This window comes from Castor canadensis, chromosome 8 (genome assembly GCF_047511655.1).
Source record: "Castor canadensis chromosome 8, mCasCan1.hap1v2, whole genome shotgun sequence".
NCBI lineage: Eukaryota > Metazoa > Chordata > Mammalia > Rodentia > Castoridae > Castor > Castor canadensis.
Window position 1 is genome coordinate 111,648,497 of NC_133393.1, and position 16,675 is coordinate 111,665,171.

Sequence of the window (16,675 nt, forward strand, 5' to 3'; positions counted from 1 at the left end):
ACAAAATAGAACAATTTATTTATTTAGAGGTACTGGGGCTGGCACTCAGGGCCTACACCTTGAGCCACTCCACCAGCTCTTTTTTTTGTGATGGGATTTTTTGAGATGGGGGGGTCTCAGGAACTATTTGCCTGGGCTGGCTTCGAACCGAGATCCTCCTGATCTCTGCCTTCTAAAGTAGCTAGGATTACAGCCATTAGCCACCCGCGTCCAGCTAAAAAGGAAAAATTTAAATGATTTCTTTCTGCTGATGAAATTATATGCCTAAGAGAAAGAATACAGGACTAACAGAGTTAGAGAAACTGATAAGGTGACTATATACCAAAGCAATATACAAAATTCAACAGGTTTTTCTATTTTCTGGCAACAGTGTCTAGAAATTTTAAAATGTGAAAAATTTTCCACTCATAACATAGAAAAACTATAAACTATTTAGGGACAAATTAGCCAACAATATGAAAAGAAACCTATAAAATTCTATTGGTAGTTATAAAATAAAATGTGTCTTTCCCTAAGAAATAGGAAGATATGGTATAGTTAGAATGGGGTGTTATAAATTGCATCTTTCCATGAGAAATGGGAAGATTTGTTATACTGTTGGATTGGAAAATGTTTTTTGGCAGTGCTGAGGGCCTTGTGCATGCTAACAATGCATCCTACCGTTGAGCTATATTCCTAGGCTCAGATGGAAAATCCTAATAGCATAAAAAAATGTCAACTCTCTCCAAAGTAATATATTAATTAGTTGTTATTCCATTTACACATGCACACACACACACACATACACACGTACACACACACGCATACACACACATACACACACACACACACACACACACACACACACATGCATCTGAATGCTATAAAACAGCCTAGAAAATAATGAGGAATAAGAACAACGAAATAGGGTTTGCTTTATTAGATTTTGAACATTTAATACAAGCATTCTATCAAGTCAGTGTGATATTGGAAAAGACAAGAGGTCAATGACCTAGCATAGAGAAAAAAAATGTGATTATACGTGTGTATGTGCATACATGAATTCAATGTTTGAAAAAGGTAATGGTTCTACTTACTGGAGAGAGGATGGATTATATTTACATGGTATGGCACAACTGGTTGCTCATCTAGAAGAAAATAAACTTAAACTCATTGTTCACTATATCCAAGTATAAATTCTAGATAAAGATTGAAATATTTTTAAACTTTCTAAATTCTGTAACAAAGTAAGTGACCATATGTACAATTTAGGGGTGGGAAAGACAACTACAAATTGAAACTCTGAAACCATAAGAGAAATGGCAAGCACTTCCTGAGGCTGACATGGATTCAAAGCTGAAATTGGCAACACAAGGAAAAGAGCTCAAATAAACATTGCAGAGGAATAGGTAATATGCACTGGTCAGGTGGGAAAATCGAGTACTGCCTTGGGGACAACCCAGGGCTGTGTGGATGTGGGTAGGACTTGTCTCTGATAACAAAGTAAGTGCTGACTCCCAAGATAGAGAAAGTGTTTTGGGTAGAATATAGGAAACTTCCAATGGGGAGGGGGTTGAATATTCTACCAGAAATACAGATAAAATGCAAGAAACTTCCACGGGGAATTGAGCCTTTTTCCTGGGGAAGCACACAGCCCAAGATTAAGGGATGGGTAACAAATTCAGTTCCAAAGAGGGAGACTCCCAAGAGAATAGTCTAGTCAGTCAAAAAGAAACCAACTAGGTCTTCTGCTGGCAGAGGGGAACTATGACTTTGTTCCCACTTAAAGTTTCTTACAGGAAAAAAAAAGTTAAAGGGAAAAAGAAAGTGCTTTTGGATAAGAAAGGATTTTGTAAGAAAAGGTTTGTCTTCAAGGATTGTTTCAAAATAAAAAGAAGGATAATGACAAACCATTGGAAGATTCAGAATAGTGCATGAAGGTCCTGAGTAAGTTTTAAAAGTATATGATAGATGGAGTTATGTGTGTGATTAAGTTTAAGAGTTACCTAAAGGATTTCCTAAAGTCAAACATAAGTTGTTATAAAGCTAACACCTAATTCTCTTGTCTTAAAAAATATGTATATTTTGCTCCTAGTAACTGCTAAAAACTGGCTTCTAGGGAAGGGCTTTTTTTGTTTTTGTTGTTTTTCCGAGATAAGTAATTGCTTGTGTTTTGCTAACTTTTATTGGGCTTTTGACTATTTAGAAAAGTAAACCTTAACTAGATCAGCTCATTTAAGTATGTGTGGGCTGTTTGTCCAAACTTCATTTAAATGCTATACAAAAGTTTAATACAAAATGACCATCACTTTTTAAATAGAAAACAAGCCTACTGGGGCACTGGAACTGTCTCCCTAAGCTTGTAAGAGATCTTAAAAGCTTTACTGAATCCTCCTCCAAAAATAAAAATTTAAATTAATATATGTACAACACCTGTGTAATTGTGGTGCTAATTGTTACTGTCTTTAAATGTCAAATGTACATAAGTTCTCTAAGTATATTTTCTTATCATTAAAAACAGTGCCATTTAATTAAGTATTAGACATTGGTCACTCATAAAGTATATATCTATGATAAAAAATATAACTTGTTTAAAATTCATTTACTCTAAAGGAAAAATAGGTGATGCCTCTTATGTCCTTTGAGGAGGACTGGAGGGTTAGAGGCTATTTTATTTAAGGGATCCTACCAAGATCCCTTAATAAATCTAGAGGTAGGATCCAAATTAAGCAAGATAACATTTTTAATTAACTCTGGAGCAACCCACTCCTCATTAGAATTTCACCCTCCTGGCCTACAACTATTATCTGATAAACTATTAGTTTCTGGAATAAAAGGAGAGGGATTTAATGTTCCCCTATTTAAGAAAATCCAATAAAATACAAAGATAGATAACCAAACTAATGTTTTGTTTTACAAAAACTCCCTTGGATTAAATGCCTTCCTATTGCATTTCTCCAAATCAGAACAGTCCCTAGGAAGGATATTGGGCTTTCTCTACATGAACTGTTGTATGGATCACCTTACCTAGTGGGGGCTTCTGACCTACTATGGAAACCAAAGACAAGCTCTTTTGGCTCAGACTCAACCCCTTGAGTTTTCAGCACATCCTCACCAACCTGCAAGGCCATATCCTGATAAAGTCTAGAAGGAAGATAAACTCAAGTCCACCTGGGAAGGATCTTTCCAAGTGCTACTCACCACTGAGACAGCACTTGGGACTATGGTATGAGGTTGGACCCACTACACCAGACTCAGGAGTGACCAGTCTTGGTCACTGCAGAGGAGGAATGATAGACAATAGTCCCACAACCTGATCCTACAAAACTAACTTTAACAGACTTATAATTTACTTTCTCATGTTAAGTGCTTACTCTCTTGGTTGGAGGGGCCAGGGACTGACCCCAGATAATTTTTTTTTCCTGATCATAAATATAACTAGTCCTCCAACACACAGGTCATAAGATTTGGTGCCTGTCAGGTCCTGTGTGTGGGAAATTAAATAATCAAAGACAGTTGTTACAAAAAAGAAATTCTTATATTTTAAATGAAAAACTCAAGCAGGAGGGGCTCTTGTCTATCCTGGCATCGTGTGATGCTAATTTTAACACACATTCTCAAGGGAGGCCACACTGGGAGCAGCTATCACTTATGGAATTGGGTTACTTGAGCGCAAACTCTTGGGGCCCCTGGGAAGGAGACTAAATCCCAAAGTCAAACACAAACCAGGAGAAGATGTGGTGTGGCTGTCACTGAGTCCTCAGAGGTAATTGAGAAAAAAAGGGAGTATCTCAGGAGAGAGAGACACTCTTCTCTACCCCACTGGAGATCAGGCAGTCCCTAAAACAGACCCCAGGTGGTCTGATAACACCAGGGAGGGCTTATGGTGTACCTGTCACATCTTCCATTGTGTCATAAAAGGCTTAAAAAGAACCCGTATTAAGCCTTTCAATTACAGTTAAGAGACACAGGTTAAACAGGAGGTAAAAGAGGCCCCTTCTGCATTTCTCAAAAGCTTGAGGGAGGCCCTCATTAAACACACCAGTCTTAATCCTAGTACACACGAAGGACAATTGATACTAAAAGATAAGTTCATAACCCAGTCCGCCCCAGACATATGCAGAAAACTTCAAAGGTCCCCCAGAGGACTTGAGGAAACTTTGGATGATGTCTTAAATTGGCTACTAAGGTGTTCTGCTGTAGGAAGGAAGAGGAATTACAGGCTCAGAGGCTTAAACAGAGGGGAAAGGCAGAGGCACTTGTGGTTGCCATGAGAGAAAACAATCTTGGACAAAGGGGAGAACATGAAAGAGATCCTGTTTGCTACTGCTATAATAAACCTGGCTGCTTCAGAAGAGACTGCCTTGAGGGGCCTTACAGGCCCTGCCCAATTTGCTGAGGGGACTACTGGAGGGCAGACTTTCGCAAGGGACAAAGGAACCAAGGGAGGGACTCCTCCATAATGGTCTAGGAGCAGGACTGACAGGGCCCAAAGTCCCGACCTCATGAAGTCCCTCTGTTCTGGTCTGAGATCTCCAAATGGGGAAGTAGAGGGAAACACGATTGATGCCCTGTTAAACACTAGTGCTTCATAGGCAGTTCTCCTCTCTTACTCCAGACTGATGTCCACCTGAAAGGCAACAGCCCGTGGAGTCTCTGGCCAGCCTTTAACTCATTTCACCCCACCCCTTGGCTGTGAGTGGGACTGTGTCCTATTCACACATTTCTTTTTGATAATGCCTGAGGTTCCTACTCCTTTCTTGGGTAGAGACATCTTAGCTCGAATGAAAACTCAGGACCTGATAGGACACAACCATAACCTGATAATGCTTCTGGTGGAGACTGAGATTGACTGGAATGTCTGGGCAGATGGAGGACAGCTAAGCAGGGCACAAATACATCTTAAGCATATCCTCATCAGAGATAATATCTCCTTAGTCAGGAGACAAGGGAAGTCTTATCTAAGATAATAAGGAAGTTAAAGCAACAACGACTCCTAGTGCCCTATAGCAGTCCCTGCAATACTCCAATCCTTAGAGTTAAAAAAAAAAAAAAAAAAGAAAGCAGGGTCTGGAGACTAGTGCAAGTCCTGAGGACATTCCTGTACATTCGGATTCCCACTACCTGTTTACCTTTGATGAACCCACGACTCAGCTGAGACAGCTAACTTGGACTGTCCTACCCCAGGTATTCAGAGACACTCCCCATTTGTTTGGATAAGCTTTAGCCAAAGACCTACAACAATCCAAGGTCCCAAAGAGCACTGTTATTCAGTATATAGATGACATCTTGCTCTGCTCTTTCTCCAAGCAATACTCTAAGGAAGATACCATCAAGCTTCTTAATTTTCTAGCCAAAAAAGAGAAAGAAGGAGAGAGAGAGCAATACAAACAGATACTCCCAGAGGGTCATTTGAACCACATATCTATATAGATGTTATTGGAGTTCCTCAGGGAGTCCCTACAAATTCAAAGCTAAAAACCAAATAGCAGCAGGTTTTAAAACAGTTCTATTCTGGTAGTTCATGATAAGTAAAAATGTAGACTGAAATAATTGTATCTATTTTAATCAACAAAGGTTTGTCAGTTACACCAGAGATGCTGTTAAAGGAATAACAGAATGATTAAATGCCACTAGTCAAATGGCATGGAAGAAGGAAAAAAAAAATGCATTAGCCTTAAACATGATTCTAGCAAAAAAGAGGGAGTCTGTGTTTTGATTGGTGGCCAATGCTGAACTTTCATCCCCAATAACACTGCCCCTTGACGGCACTATCACAAAAAGCCTTCAAGGGTTAACTACACTGGCAAATAATTTAGCAAAATTCAGGAGTTGATGACCCATTTACTAACTGGATGGAAAAACAATTTTAAAAAATGGAAAAATTATAAATCTATCATTACCCTGCGAAGTGTTGCACTAGGGTTATGACCACAGTAGGATGCTGTATAATTCCAACCATTAATTAAAACAGTCCTCACCCAACAACCCCCTACCTCATATCTACATAACCTGCTCCTATTAGATACTGCTAAACAAGAAAGCCAACTCATGTTAAAAATTTTTGAAGAAAATAATTGTAATTAAAAGGGGGGAATTGTGAGAACCAACTAAATTGGGTCTTTTCTGTCAAAGAGCTAGCTCAGTCAGTAGCGCATGAGACTTTTAATCTCAGGGTTGTGGGTTTGGCCCACTTGCCCCACACACACCCAGTATCACACTATGGAATATATCTGTCATTGTGTGGATATTAGCTAATTTCTCTAGTTGTCTATGTGCTTGTTGGTACACTGCCTAATTGCGAAGTTTTTGCCTTTAAACAGAAAATCGTTTGTCATCAGATGTCCTAAAACTCAAATTGCTAGTTTTAGGATAATCATTGTCCAAAGGAATCTCTGCTTCAAGGTCCTTTTGACTCACAGGTTAATTATATACTTGGTGCTGCCAATTTAGGTCAAACAGTCATTTCAGGCCTCAGTTTCCCAGGAATCCTAGAATTCTCACCTCATGGGTCATCTCTTTGTCTTTGAGTACACCAACCAAATTAAGTCTTGTGTCCATGCTCTCCAATCATGTCTGCTCTTCCCCTGTGCCCTCCCCTAAACCTTAACCTTAGTCAGTTGCAAAGACTATGAACCTGAGCTCCCTCCATTTAGAGCAAAAGGGCAGTCCTGTGTGGGGGATAAAAACAGAGGTGGTTCTTCTGCCCAGTGTGTGTGCTGCTTGCTTGACTTAGGTCAGAGGTACACATCCTTCTGCAGAAGTAAATTTTTCTTTGCCCATCAACTTTTGAGCATGTGTCTGATTTGTGATCACAGCAGGGCCCGGATAGTTCTAACACTCCTTTCCTTTCCTTCATGAATCACTATTCTGTGCTCTCTGTTGTCCACTCCTTTCATTTACTTCCTCAGTTTTCTAGTTGTTTACAGCTTGGGGGAGGGAAGTCTCTCAGAGTAGTTGTTACATCATGTATGAAGGCAGAAGTCTGGCTTTGATTTAATAATCAAACTAAATTCATTGGAGTTAAAAAGGAGTGTCTGAAAATGGGTGATGAAAATTCCTTTGCTTCTGAATGTCAAGAAATCACATGAGCATGGAGGCAGTAAAGATGCTGTTGATGCTGCCAAGCCCAGAGTTCACTGAAAACTGTTTTTAAAATGAAAACCACAAGGGGAATATTTTTATAAAGCCATAAAGAAGACAAATTTGTTAATTTCCTTTCTTCCTCCATAGAATATCCTAAGGGGTTCCATTGGTGAAGAGAAGAATGGTTGAGTTTCAGCCAAGCTTAACCTCCTTCTTATTCAATCATAACAAATAATGGAGTTCGTAAATTTTGTGCCTTGAGAGGTATTTTGTTTGCCTATTAGAAGTGACAATAAGTGATATACCATTATTATTAAATGGCTTTCAATTATTCATTGATTTACTGAATATTTTTTGTGGTTCTCGAGTTTGAACTCGGGGCCTCATGCTTGCTAGACAGGCACTCTACCACTTGACCCACTCCACCAGCCCTTTTTTTCTGTTGGGTTTTTTCAAGATAGGGTCTTAAGAACTATTTGCCCGGAGCTGGCTTCGAAATGGGATCCTCCTGATCTCTGACTTCTGAGTAGCTAGGATTACAGGTGTGAGCTACTGGCACCTGGCTTGATTTAACTAAGTATTTTTAATGCGTAGAATGTGTGAGGCACTATGGTAGGCACTGACAACAAAGATAAACAAGAAGCAATCTCAGATGTCAGCAAGCTTAGGACACAGTGAACAAACTCCTTGTCTTAGTCCATGTGTGTTGCTGTGACAAGTTGCCATTATTTTAGTGGCCTAAAACACAAATTTATTATCTTACAGTTTTGTTGGTAAGAAGTCCAACATGGTTCTCACTGGGATAAAACTGAGGCATAGGAAGGGCTGCATTTCATCTGGAAGATCCAGGGAAGAGTCTATTTCTTTGTATTTCCTTTCTAGCTTCCAAGAGACATGCACATTCCTTTGCTCATACGTCCTTCTTCCATCTTCAAAGTTGGCATGTAGGTCATATCACTGACCTTCTTTTGGCTTCTCTGTCTCTCACTTCCTCTTCCAAGGATCCCTGTGATCATATTGGGCCCACCCAGATAATCCAGAATAATATCACTGTTAAGTTCAGATCATTAGCAGCCTTCATTCCATCTGTAACCTTTATTCTCCTTTGCCATGTAATTGAGCATATTCATAGCCACAGAAATTGGGATGCAGACATTTGAGCAGTATTATTCTGCCTTTCATAATAACCCATAAATCAAAAACAGTCTCAAGGAAATTTAAAATGTATTTCTAAATGAATGAAAATGAAAGCACATCATGTCAAAACTTATGGATATACCTAAAGTAGTGATTAGTAGGAAATATATAGCATTATGTACTTATAATAGGAAAGAATAAAGATCTTAAGTCATTAATGAAATCTTTCACCCTAAGAAATTTGAGAAAGAATGCTGGACACAATGGCACTGAAATCCCAATATTCAGGAGGCACAAGCAGGAGGGTCTAAAGGTCAAGGCTAACCTGTCTTAAAAAAAAAAATGGAGAAAAAATAGCAAATTGAACCCAATGCAAGGGCTGGTGGAGTGGCTCAGTTGGTACAGCACCTGCCTGGCAAGTGTGAGGCTGAGTTCAAACCTCATACCACCAAAAAAAAAAAAAAAAAAAAAAAAAAAAAGGCAATGCGAGCAGAAGGCAGGAAATAACAAAGAGCAAAAATCAAGGAAATAAAGAATTAAAAGGAGAAAAATCAATGAAACCAACCAAGATTCTCAAGGAAAATATATAAATAGAAGTGATAAATCTCTAGCCAGACTGACCAAGAATATGAGAATATAAAATAACCAAAATCAACAATAAAAGGTGAAAAATCATCATGATAAAGGAATACTATGAACAACTCTAAGACAAATAGACTGAGGACAGTTTATGATACTGGCAAATGATGATAGAAGTTAAAGCCAGAAGAAGAATAAAAGGACTGACAAGGAGACAAGTAGCATTGAATATGCAATATTCTCAGCGCTTGCCTGTACTTAAAAATTTTCTGTTAGCGCTCCATGTGAACATCACAAATTTCCCATAAGAATCCTCAACCAAATTATTTCACCAGGGCAAATAATTTCTCTGTGAAGATGCTTTTCCATTCTCTACACAGATTTACTTCATAAGAAAAATGGAAAATTATGACTATAATTTTCAGGCCTAGTTTAAGTAGACAAATCTCCTTAGAATTTCAAGTTCCATATCACTACTGAAAATGGGTATATTTCAGGGCTGGTGGAGTGGCTCAAGAGGTAAAGTGTCTGCATAGAAAGCATGTAGCCCTGAGTTCAAACCCCAGTACCACCAAAACAAACAAACAAAAGTTATAAGGAGGATCATAGTTCAAAGCCAGCCGAGCAAATAGTTCACAAGACCCTATCTTAAAAAAAACCCTTCACAAAAAAGGGCTGGTGGAGTGGCTTAAGGTGTAGGCCCAGAGTTCAAACCCCAGTACCACAATAAAATTTAAAAAAAAAAGAAAATGGGCATATTTCAAATGACAGAATAACTCACCGACATTGTTGCCATTCTGAACTATAATTTAAAAATACAGAAATTTCTAAAATTTAGAAATTTCTAGTATTCAACTCTAGTGCTAATCATGTCAAATGAAAACTTGTGTCTGATATAATTAGATAGGCTTGAAGCTCTGGCTATTTGAGAATGCAATTTACATTTACAATCAAACATTTTTGGTTTCTCTGTCTTCTTTTTTAGCTTGAGATTATGTATATTTTAGTAGAAACTGGTAAGATCTGAGAACCTGAATGTTTGATTTAAATTTCTGCTTTGAGAAGAAATATGTAAAGTTTCTTGAAATCTTTTAATTAGCAATCTGTCCCTTCGGAATCAGTGGTTTGTAAACAGGACCTTCCTTCTTCCACCACTATGTTTCTTGTTGTAGAGGGACATCTGTATTATACAGCCTTAAATGGACTCTGCCCTACCAGATAAATTTCACTGAGCTGCTGATGCCCCCTCATGGTCAGTGCTTACAGTTACAGCTCAGTTTTTTTGACCTGTGTGACAGTTTTGAACTATTGCTTCAGGTGGAGGAATAGTGACTTTTGAAAGCTGGGAAGAACTTCAGGGGAGATGAGGTTATAAAGAACAGGAAGCTGGACTTCTCTGGAAATGGTGAATACCTGAGCTAGATTCTGATTGAAAAGAAGATATGGAGGTATGGATGTTAGGTTGGCATCAAACACTACCACTACTCCTTATTGTGATTGTTTTTCTGTTGCCTCCCACACCAGAATATGATCTCCATGAAGGCAGAGACATCTTGAGTGGCTGTCAATAAAGGTTTGCTAAAATGGCTGAGCAAATAAAGGAAAGAACTTGATTAATGTATAGAAAGTTCAATAAGTTCATAGCTATTATTCTATTTTTATGCTCTTATTAGATGCTTCAAATGAAAAATGCTTTAGGAAAATTTTATTTTCACAAATGCCCCAAATGCCCAAGAGCATTTCTCAAACTTCATGTCCAACAAACTGTATTTATAGATTCAACTTCATTCATTTATTTTCTGCAATTAACATATATTAATAGAGCACTGCATTCCAGGATATGTAGATACAAATATGTGACAGACACAGTGCTAGACCTCCAGAGAAGAGTATATTAGACTATACTGAAAATACTGCCGACCTGCCAAGCCTTGAATGTCACCCCTCCTTCCCTCTGACAGTGGCAGGAATCATGTTCTGTTTTGTATTTCCTTAGGTTTACTTATCTCTCTTATTATACTGTTTTTTTCTTCTCCAATACTCAGTTTATTCTTTTTCAGATGATTGCACATTATAGCATGTTAGCCTAAACTTCCCATGTTTGTAGAAAAACTGTACAGAAACAGTGTGTCTGTAAGTACTAGAATTTCTCTATGCAATTATAGAGGTGTTTTTTGAAGTCCCCTTTTGTCCCTAAGGAGAACCTGATTAGAATAAGAAAGTATTCACTGAAACAGTTGCTAAAAGGAACCAATGTTCAATGGAGAATTAAAAATGCCTTGGGGATGCAAGATGATTCTACATGGAGAAATGGAGCTGAGAAAATACTTAGATGACTGTGTAACAGATACATAGAAAATAGTGGTGAAGATGGAAATAGTTTCTCAAATTCTTGAAACCTCATTCTCTCACTACTTCTTCAGCCCTTCTATTTGTCTCTATAATATAATATATCCAAAAGATTAATAACTATGATGAATAGGCAAAGATAATTCATTCTTCATTAGGCTGAAGCAGGGTTTCTCAACCCTGGCTTCATTGAGATTTTGAGCTGGATGAGTCTTTGTTGGGTGGGGAGTGTTCTTTGCATTGTAGAATCTTTAGCTGAATCCCTATCTTCTCCCCCACTACATGGCAGTAGCTAAAATATCACCAGATATTGTCAAATGTCCCCTGTGGAGCATGATAACCCTCGGTGAGAAGCACTGAACTAAATCAACCACTTTATTGAAACTGTTCTAATAGAAATCTCCAATTACTGTCTTGTAGCTAAGCCAGTAAACACTGACAAGTCCTTATTTAATTTGAACTCTCCAAAGCATTTCATGATTTTCTTTTTTTAAAGATTTCTTTTTCTTGACATCGGCTTCTAGTTTTCCTTCCATTATTTCAGATGTCTCGTCACAGCTTCTCTTCCTCTCCCCATTTCTTAAAAGTCAATTTTCTCAGGGAGTCTGCCTAGGCCCCTCAGATTCTGTTGCTTAAACACCATCCTGAGTTTTCTCATCCATTCTTGTGGAACCTGCTTATCTTTCTGTATCACAATGGGACTGCTATAACTCCAAGGCCATGAATTCAAATATTTCTTGTTTTATTTATATAATAGAGGAAGGTAAAGTGGAAGAGGTTGGAATGTTTGAGCAATATGCTGAATCTGTCACAGGGGCTGAGGACTCAGCTCAGTGGTAGAATTCTTTTCTACTATGTTCAAAACCCCAGGTTTGAACCCCAGCACTGGGGGGTGGGAGGAAGGGAGGGGAAAGAAAAAGTATCTGCTATAGGAATATTCAACAATGTCTAAAGCTTTTGCTTTCCCCCTAATTCTCCTTGCCTAATACTTATTAACCAAGCAGTGTGTCTGATTGCTTATGTATTCTATCAAATTTATGTGTTAAGAACTTTTTAAAACTTTAGGTATCTTGAGGTTCTGAAAGTCAAAATCTAAAATCTACCACCTTTGTTCTACTGTGTTCTGCTGTTACAATTTCCCCTGATGCACAGGACTTTCCTTGATCCATAGAAATAGTAGGAGGAAATGCCATAGATTAAAATATCAAAATACCCTTCCAAAATTTTTTTTGAGTGATCATTATATGCTGGGCACAGAGGTAGGCCCTGAAGACTCAATAATGTAGTAGATATCAAAGTATCTGATAGGGCTTTGAACATGAAAGCAAATAAATATTAGGAGCACGATAAAGAGTATGAAGAAAGCAAGGTCACCTTAGAAAGTATGTTGAGGGTAGCCTCCCTAAGGAAGTGATAGTCAAGGTAATATCTGAAGAATATAGAATATTCCAGATAGAAAGAACCACACTTAAGAGCCCAGAGGTGGGAAAAGACTAGGAACAACAAGGAACAGAGTGGAGGCATACAAGACTAGAGCACAGTGACAAAAGGAAAGGGTGGCCTGAGATGAAGGTGGAAAGTAGACAACATCCTGTTCATGTGGGGACTCTACAGGTCATGGTAAGGAATGTGAGGTTTTATTTTAGTTTTGCTTTGTTTTGTTTTAAATGTCTCTGGCTGCTATTTAGAGAATAAGTTGTAGTAGGAGGTGGGGAGTAGCCTAAGAAAAAGTTGACAGTGACTTGGAGTAGAGTGATGGAGGAAATGGAAAACTGATGGATTCAAGATCTGTTTTTGAAGTAGAAGTGACTGGACATGGTAGCAGATTGGGAGTATATGGAGTAAGAGAAAAAAAAAGATGATGGCTAGCTTTTATCTTCAGTGAATGTACTCAGAATAAAACTATTTACTAAGGTAAAAAAAAGCCAGGGGAGGAACAGCTTTTGGAAAAACACTGAGAGATACATTTTAAACATAACAGGTTTAAGATGTCTAGTCAAGACATTAAAGATGTTAGTGTGAAGTTGCCTATATAATCTGCTACTCAGGAGCAAGAACTTGGAATAAAAAGCCTAACTTTAGGAGTTATTAATATATGGAGGATATTTTAAGCCATAGGTCTTGGATGAGATCACCCAAACAAGAATTTTAATAGAGATACTTAAGACCCGAGTCTCAATATTTAGAGGTTGAGAATGGATGGAAGTCAGAAAAGAGATAGAAAGGAAGCAGTCAAAGATGAAGAAGAAAAGATTGTGATTACCTGAAAGCCAACAGGGGAACATATGCTGAGTCAAATCTACTAGAATGTTAAGAAAATTGAGGCTAAAGAAGTATATCTAACTGATCTGACTTATGTCTTTCTGGAATGGTAGGTTAGTTGCTATTCCTATGAGGTTCCATAGTTCCAAGTATATTATGTATGGTATCATTTACCATACTTTGTTATAACATTCTTAATCATCTGTGGGTCCTATTAGCTCATAAAGCTCCATGATGTTAGAGATCATGTCTGATTGGGTCATGTTTATAGTACAGGGACTAGATAATAAAATCTGAATATTTTTCCAGTAGTGAATGAATAAATGAACAATGAATAAACCAAAGATATACGAAGGCCACTGACAATTCTCCTTCTTCCCAAATGAAAAATAATTATCTGACTGTTCAACTCTAGGTATCTCATCAAAATTCAGCAATTGAGGTCCTTGAACAGTCACACTGGAAACCATGAGGTTGGTATTAATATGCAAAAATGTGTAAGTACAGGGAGAGAAAGGAGGAGCTATTCAAAAAGCAGGACCCATTATATTAAAAGTGCTTGTAAACTCAACCTTATAACCACAGTTCTTCCCTTTACAGAAACTCTTGGAGCTGTACATTATCTTTTTAATGGCAGTTTTTCCCATTTGATCTTAAGGTTTTTTTCTTTTTTCTCTTTTTCTTTCTTTCTTCCTTTTCCCTCCTCTCTTCCTCTCTTATGTCTCTCTCTTTCTTATGGGGAGAGGTTCATTTTGATCCAAAGAAGCTGCATGAATTTTCTCCTGATCTTGCCTGAACCCTCTCCAGTCAGGAATCTATTTTAAATTATCTACTCAGAACTCTTATCTATAGAAGAAGTGGAGTTCCAGTTCTTTGTGGCATTCCCTATCAAGTTAATGCAGACCAATAATAGTCAACTCCAAGACTGACTTAGGTTTTTAAGAGTACACAATCTATCTCAGAATCAACTTGAATTTCTTTCAATGCTTGGACTGATGTAGGCTACTTATTTTTTCCCAATATGCTTTTTAGCTGCTGTAATGAGTTATCCTAAACTTGATAACTTAAAACAACATACATTTGTTCTCTTCAAGTTCTAGAAGTCAGGAGTCCAAAGTCAGTATGTTGGCAGGGCTATATTCCCCATAAAGGCTCCAGGGGCTTCTTGTCTTTTCTAGCTTCTGGTGGCTGTCATCGGTTTTGACAATATCATTCCAATCTGTGCCTCTGTCACATGCTTTCTCTTCTTGATGTGTAGCATCTCCTGTCTCTCTCTTATAAAGATATTTGTGACTGCATTTAGGCTCACCCCAATAATCCCAGAAATCTCCCATCTCAAAATCATATCTAAAAAGACTCTTTTCCCAAGTAAGGTAACATTTACAGGAGCCAGGGACTAGGATCTGATACATCTGGGGACATTATCAGCTTATCACAATTTACATCTATATTTGCTCACTCTGAGCTCAATAGTATGCCAATTTATATATTGAAATCCTTGAAAATTTGAATAAACTCTTTAAATTCCAATGTAAGCTAAACCTAAACAATTATTTTAACTTTGACTATTATTTTATTTTACAATAAAGTGTTTAAATTGTTTTGATTCAGTGATAAATATAAAGAAAGTGCTCCATCTGTGTTTTAAAATGGCCCTTGCTATTAAATGATCTGGGATACATGTAATTTGAACAGTGGTTGAAAAGACTGGTGAGAGAGGCAATGCTTAAAGAAAGATCACATAGCTTTCTTCATATATATGAAGATGTTTTACAAAGAATAGTGATTAGGTACATGCTACATAATTGAATCAGGAACAATTAATTGCAGGTGGAGAGAGGCAGATTTCAATCCATTATAAGGAAGGAGGAGGAATGGACAATGAGAGGGTCCTCTTCAAAATGAAGTCCTTTCCCAACTCTGGAAGTGTTCATGAATGTCTAAAGGCCCTGACAAAGGTATGCAGAGGGGAAAGGTAGACAATTACATTCTCAGATACAATCATAGGATATTTCATAAACCAGAAACTTTAATAATCAATTCTAGGTAAACGTAAGTTACTTTGTTCTTCTCCAATCCAATTTTCTAATTACAGGTCAAATCTGGGTATGTTAGTCCCCTTTGATAATGTTCTGCACCATCATTTGATTGAAGGCCCCTTCTGTATTAACCCTGGGCTTCCTTGCTAGTCTCCTCTTCTTTTCATGTCTGCATTCTTGTCACACTTTCATTTGCTCAATTTAGACCAACATCAATCCTCTCCATTTCTCCTAGGGTACTTCTATCCAAAGATAACTTTCTCCAGGACGGATTTTCTAGCATGCTAAACCAGTTGGCTTCTCATTCATGATTGCAAACCTTCTGATCTGCTTCAAGGTGAAAGATTTCATTGTATAATTGACCATATCCATTGCCCTTGCTAAAAATGTAAGGTAAGAACAGAGACACTGTATTTTGTTCAGCACAGTGCCTGGGCAAATAGGGGGCATATTCACATATTTGTTGAATGAATGGACTACCTTAAAAAAGAAAAAGCCAATTTGGTTGAAGTGTAAAAGGAGTCTGATGAAAAAGTATGTTTGTCTAACTGACAGTAGTTTTTTAGTTGCAGAATATCAGAAATGCCACTAGAGTTTCTTGGGCAAGTATTTCATGAATGAACGAGGAAGACAGACAAAGAAAAGTAAGTAATCATAGAACAAAACCGTTTCATCAACGTGGAGTCAGCATGGAAGACAGAAACACTGGGAAATCGGAGCATAATGGCTTAAGATGTATCATTCATTCATTTCCAAATGTTTATAGCCTGGCACTTAGGGCTGGGAATTGAAAGATTCAAAGGGAGGCAAGTCTTATATAGTCCTTGCTCTTAAGCTTACAGCCTAATCAAGAAAGACAATACTTAATAATTCCAAGGAGTGTAGCAAGTGCTGATAAAGAAGGCATATACCATCGTCATGAAATACCTTGGAGGGTGGGTGGGTAGGATGGATGGAAAGATAGCGGGAAGGACTGGGTGGTTGGGGAAGCCTTTCCGGTTAAAGCTGAGACCTGAAAAACAAGGAGAGCTGGCTTCTGGGGGAACTCAAAGTTCAACAGCCATGATTTGAAATGCCACAGAGAAAGAGATTCAAGGGCACCTTGGCAGACCTGGTTTGCGAGGTCACTAGCCTTACGGACATTTCCTGGACAAGAACGAGAGGGTTCTCCACTTCATTCCAGCAGAGCAGGGTTTCCACAAATGCCTGGCTCCTCATTCCCGCAGACTCCCTCCCCCGAGGGC